The sequence below is a fragment of the Chionomys nivalis genome, chromosome 5 (genome assembly GCF_950005125.1).
Source record: "Chionomys nivalis chromosome 5, mChiNiv1.1, whole genome shotgun sequence".
Classification (NCBI taxonomy): Eukaryota; Metazoa; Chordata; class Mammalia; order Rodentia; family Cricetidae; genus Chionomys; species Chionomys nivalis.
In genome coordinates, this window is record NC_080090.1 from 114,286,479 (window position 1) to 114,293,908 (window position 7,430).

Below are 7,430 nucleotides of genomic sequence, written 5' to 3' on the forward strand. Positions count from 1 at the left end.
TGTCTAGCACATGCTGCTTACATGCATGCTGGCTTTTGAATATGTTTCTAAGATCAAAATTCAGGTCATTGTGTTTACATGAAAAGTGCTTCAATGACTGAGCTCTCTTCCCAGCTCATCTTTTTAAAAATTTATCAATTGATTTTACTTAACAATAAGATAAAATTTCTGCTGTACAAGATGTCATTACAGAAAAGTATAGCCAATCAAAATACAGAATTGTGGAGAAAAAAGAGTCCCATACCTAAGGCTCAGTGCACATTGTTGAAGAGGGGATAGGAAGATTGTAAGAACCAGAGGAACAAGGGTTTTTTATGGGAATGTCTCCTAGTGACATAAGAAGCTATACCCATAAAGTCTTGCCAACATGAGTGCCCAAATGTGAGCTGAACGAAGGATACCAATGAACATGGCAAACTGGGTGGAAAAGCCCAAAGGTCTCAACCCTATACAAAGCTCAGAGCAGAAGAGCAGGACCTCCCCTGGGCAGAACACACATACATACAAGCAACATTATATGGACTCAGCAGGTTATATTTGGGAACACATATGCATATACACATACACATCTGCATGTAATAACAACTGATGAAAAAGAGGCCATGAGTTTAAAGTAGAGTGGGGAGGGGTAAATGTGAAGGTTTGTGGTAGAACAGGGAAAGGAGAAATAGAACTGAGATAAAATCTCAAAAATAAAAAGGAAAACCCATACAGCCCATGCTGCCCATTTGCCCTTGGAGGGGTGGCCTCTGGGGAGGCATAAATGACCTCCACAGGACATACCGCTACGAAGGCTGACACTACATCTCCAAAGAGTTATCAATTGCCAATAGTTCCTTAGTTAATGTGGAACTTTGTACCCACCTCCCATCTCTCTTCTGGGATTTTGTCTATTTCCTTAGAGCTGTCCACTGCCCCTGACTCTTACAGTCTTTCCCTTCCCTCTTCTACACTGATCCCTGAGCCCTGGGAAGAGACAGTGTGATATCCATGATTCCCTATAATAACCACCGTCTATAGCATAAAGAATCTTCTCTGATGATGGCTGAGAGATGCACTAAAATAGGAATAACAATAACTCGCTAGGGGGTTTTTGATACTGTTTAATACTGTGCTATTTAACAGCACATCCCTACTGCTAGTACTGACTTTTTGGAACCCATTCTCTTTGGATGGATACCTAGCTCAGCCAAGATATGGTAGGGAGAGAAAGTGCCTTATTATCTCTGAGGAGTGGACAGAGGGTGGGAAAGGTGGAGGGAATAGGAGGGGAGGGAGGGGGAACTGGGATTGGCATTTAAAAGGAAAGAAGGAGGCTTGTTTTCTATTTTTTAAAAAAATAAAATTAAATAAAAGAAGAACACATCTTTTCTAAAATAAACCAGCAACACGGTTAGGAGTCATGCCTGTGATCTCAGTATTTGGAAGGAAACAGGAAGATCATGAGTTGGAGGCCTGCCTGGAATACATAGGTAGTTCAAGGACTGGCTGGGTTGTGGACAAAGTTATACAAACTTTGTCTCAAGGAAAAGAAACAAACAAACAATTCCAAAACAAGACACAAAAACCTTTCTAAACAAATAACAGCAATAATAATAAACCCAACACAAAGGAAGAGTTCAAAGGTATTTCCAAAAGAAAACATACGTGAGATCAAGTTATATAAAAATGCTCACCGCCACCAGTCATCAGGGAAAAGCATGTTAATCACAATAAAATAATATGATAAAGTGATACATATGTTAATTAGTTGCATTCAGCCACTCCACAGTAAGTGTAACTACAAACATATAATGCATATCATAAATATATATAATATGCCAGTTAAACAGAAAAATAGCCTTAAATAATGTGTTATTCTATTCTAAAGATAAAACATCATTGGTATTTTAACAGACATTGTCAAGTTAAGGATAAAATAATCCAAAGATCTAGTAAGCAGGGGAAAATATTCCCAATCTTCTTTAACTCTTTTCCTTTCCTTCCCTCTCATTGTCCTTTATTCCCTCCCACTATTTTCTTCCCTTTCTTCTTGCATTCCTTCTGTTATGAGGCCAGTATTTTAAGTGTTAATGGTTAATAAGATTAACAACAGTAGCTCTCATGCACGTTTAAAGTGTTAATGATTAATAAGATTAACAACAGTAGCTCTCATGCACGTTTAAAGTGTTAATGGTTAATAAGATTAACAACAGTAGCTCTCATGCACGTTTAAAGTGTTAATGGTTAATAAAATTAACAACAGTAGTTCTCATGCACGTTTCTTTTCAAGAAAGGAAATGAAAGAAAGGCAGCGTTACCTTTTCCTCCCTTGAAGTGAATTGCCACAACATTTTCAGGATGCTGAGCCAGCCAAACATTCACTTCCTTCGAGAACAACAGCATTTCCCTGAATTCAAAAATGAGATTTTTCATTCAATTAAAAATTTGCCAAAATAATCATTTTTTGAAAACACTGAACCCAAGGTGTTTAGCAATTTTCTGATAGTCAACATGGAGTAAAACTTACTCAAACAAGGGGACATTGTGATCATCAATCATGATTCTGTGGACCCTGTAGTGGAAGTGCTTAGGGTCATAAACCCTCTCGGCTAAAATAAATAATATATGTCATACATCTATGCCTGGTCACATAGCAAACAATAAAATTAAAAATGGATTTAAAGTCTCAAATAGAAAATTTCTTATCTATCTTCAAGAGGTGTCTTCTGTTTGTTCTAAAAACAATCTTTTCAGAGTTGCAAAAAAGAAAAAAAAGTTTGGTGATATTTCATCTCAGACACTAAACTCTAGTTGTAAAGGCGGCTTCAACTTTAGCTTTCTAATGCCTTCTCAGTACATCGTGGTGGGTGTTAGAAACCAAAGAACAGAGACAAACATAGCTGGTGGAGATGATGGATCCTGAAAATGGTCATTAATTTACAGGCATTGAACAAACCACCAGGGACATGGTGGTAAACTGAGGTATAATATTTCCAAAGGGTTGCCTTTTTGTTGTTGTCTTAACCCAGGGCTCTCTCTTTATAACAAACTATTCCATGTAGGTTAGAGTGCAGGCTTGCTAATGTTTCTTGTACTGAGAAAAGGAACACTGATATCAGTTCTAACAATGCTTTCACACGTAGCAAACAACTGCTTGTCTTTACCAAGAAACAAATGTGTGTTTCTTACTAAAGCTTTCGTGAAATTAATAAAATTTCAAAAGAACGTGATTATCTTTCAAAGTAAAGCTTGTACTGAGAAAAGGAACACTGATCTCAGTTCTAACAATGCTTTCACACGAAGCAAAGAACTCCTTGTCTTTACAAAGAAACACATGTGCGTTTCTTAGTAAAGCTTTCGTGAAATTAATAAACTTTCAAAAGAACGTGATTATCTTTCAAAGTAAAGCTTGTAGTGAGAAAAGGAACACTGATCTCAGTTCTAACAACACTTTGACACGTAGAAAACAACTGCTTATATTTACAAAGAAACACATGTGGTTTCTTAATAAAGCTTTGGTGAAATTAATAAACTTTCAAAAGAATGTGATAATCTTTCAAAGTAAAGCTTGTACTGAGAAAAGGAACACTGATTTCAGTTCTAAAAATGCTTTCACACGTAGGAAACAACTGCTTGTGTTTACAAAGAAACACATGTGTGTTTCTTACTAAAGCTTGTACTGAGAAAAGGAACACTGATCTCAGTTCTAACAATGCTTTCACACGTAGCAAACAACTGCTTGTCTTTACAAATAAATGCATGTGCGTTTCTTACTAAAGCTTTTGTGAAATAAATAAACTTTCAAAAGAACGTGATTATCTTTCAAAGTAAAGCTTGTAGTGAGAAAAGGAACACTGATCTCTGTTCTAACAATGCTTTCACACATAGCAAACAACTGCTTGCCTTTACAAAGAAACACATGTGCGTTTCTTACTAAAGCTTTCATGAAATTAATAAACTTTGAAAAGAACGTGATTATCTCCCAAAGTAAAGCTTGTACAGAGAAAAGGAACACTGATCTCAGTTCTAACAATGCTTTCACACGTAGCACACAACTGCTTGTCTTTACAAAGAAACACATGTGCCTCTCTTACTAAAGCTTTCGTGAAATTAATAAACTATCAAAAGAACGTGATTATATTTCAAAATAAAGCTTGTAATGAGAAAAGGAACAGTGATCTAGTTCTAACAATAATTTGACACATAGCAAACAAGTGCTTGTCTTTACAAAAAAACGCGTGTGCGTTTATACTAAAGCTTTCGTGAAATTAATAAAATTTCAAAAGACCGTGATTATCTCAAAAGTAAAGCTTGTACTGAGAAAAGGAACACTGATCTCAGTTTTAAGAATTCTTTCACACGTAGCAAACAAAGCTTCTCTTTACAAAGAAACACATGTGTGTTTCTTACTAAAGCTTTCGTGAAATTAATAAACTTTGTAAAGAATGTGATTATCTCCCAAAGTAAAGCTTGTAATGAGAAAAGGAACACTGATCTCAGTTCTAAAAATGCTTTCACACGTAGCAAACAACTGCTTGTGTTTACAAAGAAACACATGTATGTTTCTTACTAAAGCTTGTACTGAGAAAAGGAACACTGAACTCAGTTCTAACAATGTTTTCCCACATGGCAAACAACTGCTTGTCTTTACAAATAAACGCATGTGCGTTTCTTACTAAAGCTTCCGTGAAATTAATAAACTTTCAAAAGAACGTGATTACCTTTCAAAGTAAAGCTTGAACTGAGAAAGGAACACTGACCTCAGTTCTAACAGTACTTTGACACGTAGAAAACAACTGCCTGTATTTACAAAGAAACCCATGTGCGTTTCTTACTAAAGTTTTGGTAAAATTAATAAATTTTAAAAAATGTGATTATCTTTTAAAGTAAAGATTGTAATGAGAAAAGAAACACTGATCTCTGTCCTAACAATCCTTTCACACGTACAATCAACTGCTTGTGTTTACAAAGCAACACATGTGTGTTTCTTAATAAAGCTTGTACTGAGAAAAGGAACACTGATCTCAGTTCTTACAATGCTTTCACATGTACAAAAAAATTGCTTGTCTTTTCCAAGAAACACATGTGCGTTTCTTACTAAAGCTTTAGTGAAATTAATAAACTTTCAAAAGAAAGTGATTATCTTTCAAAGTAAAGCTTGTACTGAGAAAAGGAACTCTGATCTCAGTTCTAACAATGCTTTAACATGAGGCAAACAACTGCTTGTGTTTACGAAGAAACACATGTGTCTTTCTAACTAAAGCTTGTACTGAGAAAAGGAACACTGATTGCAGTTCTAACAATGCTTTCACACTTTGCAAACAATTGCTTGTCTTTACAAGGAAACACATGTGCGTTTTTTACTAAAGCATTCGTGAAATTAATAAACTTTCAAAAGAATGTGATTATCTTTCCAAAAAGCTTGTACTGAGAAAAGGAACACTGATCTCAGTTCTAAGAATGCTTTCACACGTAGCAACCAACTGCTTGTCTTTACAACGCAACACATGTGCGTTTCTTAATATAACTTTCGATAAATTAATAAACTTTTAAAAGAACGTGATTATCTTTCAAAGGAAAGCTTTTAGTGAGAAAAGGAGCACTGATCTCAGTTCTAACAATACTTTGACACGTAGAAAACAACTGCTTGTATTTACAAAGAAACACATGTGCGTTTTTTACTAAAACTTTGGTGAAATTAACAAACTTTCAAAAGAATGTGATTATTTCAAAGTAAAGCTTGTAATGAGAAAAGGAACACTGATCTCTGTTCTAACAATGCTTTCACACTTAGCAAACAACTGTTGTGTTTACAAAGAAACAGATGTGTGTTTCTTACTAAAGCTTGTACTGAGAAAAGGAACACTGATCTCAGTTCTAACAAGGCTTTCCCAAGTAGCAAACAACTGCTTGTCTTTACAAATAAACGCATGAGCGTTTTTTACTAAAGCTTCCGTGAAATGAATAAACTTTCAAAAGAACATGATTATCTTTCAAATTAAAGATTGAACTGAGAAAGGAACACTGATCTCAGTTCTAACAATGCTTTCACACGTAGCAAAAAACTGCTTGTATTTACAAAGAAAAACATGTGTGTTTCTTATTAAAGCTTGTACTGAAAAAAGGAACACTGATCTCAGTTCTACAAGGCTTTCACACGTAGCAAACAACTGCTTGTCTTTACAAAGAAACACATGTGCGTTTCTTACTAAAGCTTTCGTGAAATTAATAAACTTTGAACAGAACCTGATTATCTCCCAAAGTAAAGCTTGTACAGAGAAAAGGAACACTGATCTCTGTTCTAACAATGCTTTCACATGTAGCACACAACTGCTTGTCTTTACAAAGAAACACATGTGCCTTTCTTACTAAAGCTTTCGTGAAATTAATAAACTATCAAAAGAACGTGATTATATTTCAAAATAAGCTTGTAATGAGAAAAGGAACAATGATTTCAGTTATAACAATAATTTGACACATAGCAAACAAGTGCTTGTCTTTACAAAAAAACGCATTTGCGTTTATACTAAAGCTTTCGTGAAATTAATAAAATTTCAAAAGACCGTGATTATCTTTCAAAGAAAAGCTTTTAGTGAGAAAAGGAACACTGATCTCAGTTCTAACAATGCTTTCACACTTAGCAAACAACTGCTTGTCTTTACGAAGAAACACATGTGCATTTCTTACTAAAGCTTTAGGGAAATTAATAAACTTTCAAAACAACGTGATTATCTTTGAACGTATACCTTGTACTGAGAAAAGGAACACTGATCTCAGTTCTAACAATATTTTAACACGTAGCAGACAACTGCTTGTGTTTACAAAGAAACACATGTTTGTTTCTTACGAAAGCTTGTACTGCGAAAAGGAATACTGATCTCAGTTCTAACAATGCTTTCACACGTAGCAAACAAAAGCTTGTAATTACAAAGAAACACATGTGTGTTTCTTACTACAACTTTCGTGAAATTAACAAACATTCAAAAGAATGTGATTATCTTTCAAAGTAAAGCTTGTAATGCGAAAAGGATCATTGGTCTCTGTTCTAACAATGCTTTCACACGTAGCAAACAACTGCTTGTGTTTACAAAGAAACACATGTGTGTTTCTTACTAAAGCTTGTACTGAGAAAAGGAACACTGAACTCAGTTCTAACAATGTTGTCACACATAGCAAACAACTGCTTGTCTTTACAAATAAACGCATGTGTGTTTCTTACTAAAGCTTCCGTGAAATTAATAAACTTTCAAAAGAACGTGATTACATTTCAAAGTAAAGCTTGAACTGAGAAAGGAACACTGACCTCAGTTCTAACAGTACTTTGACACGTAAAACAACTGCCTGTATTTACAAAGAAACCCATGTGCGTTTCTTACTAAAGTTTTGGTAAAATTAATGAATTTAAAAAAATGTGATTATCTTTTAAAGTAAAGCTTGTAATGAGAAAA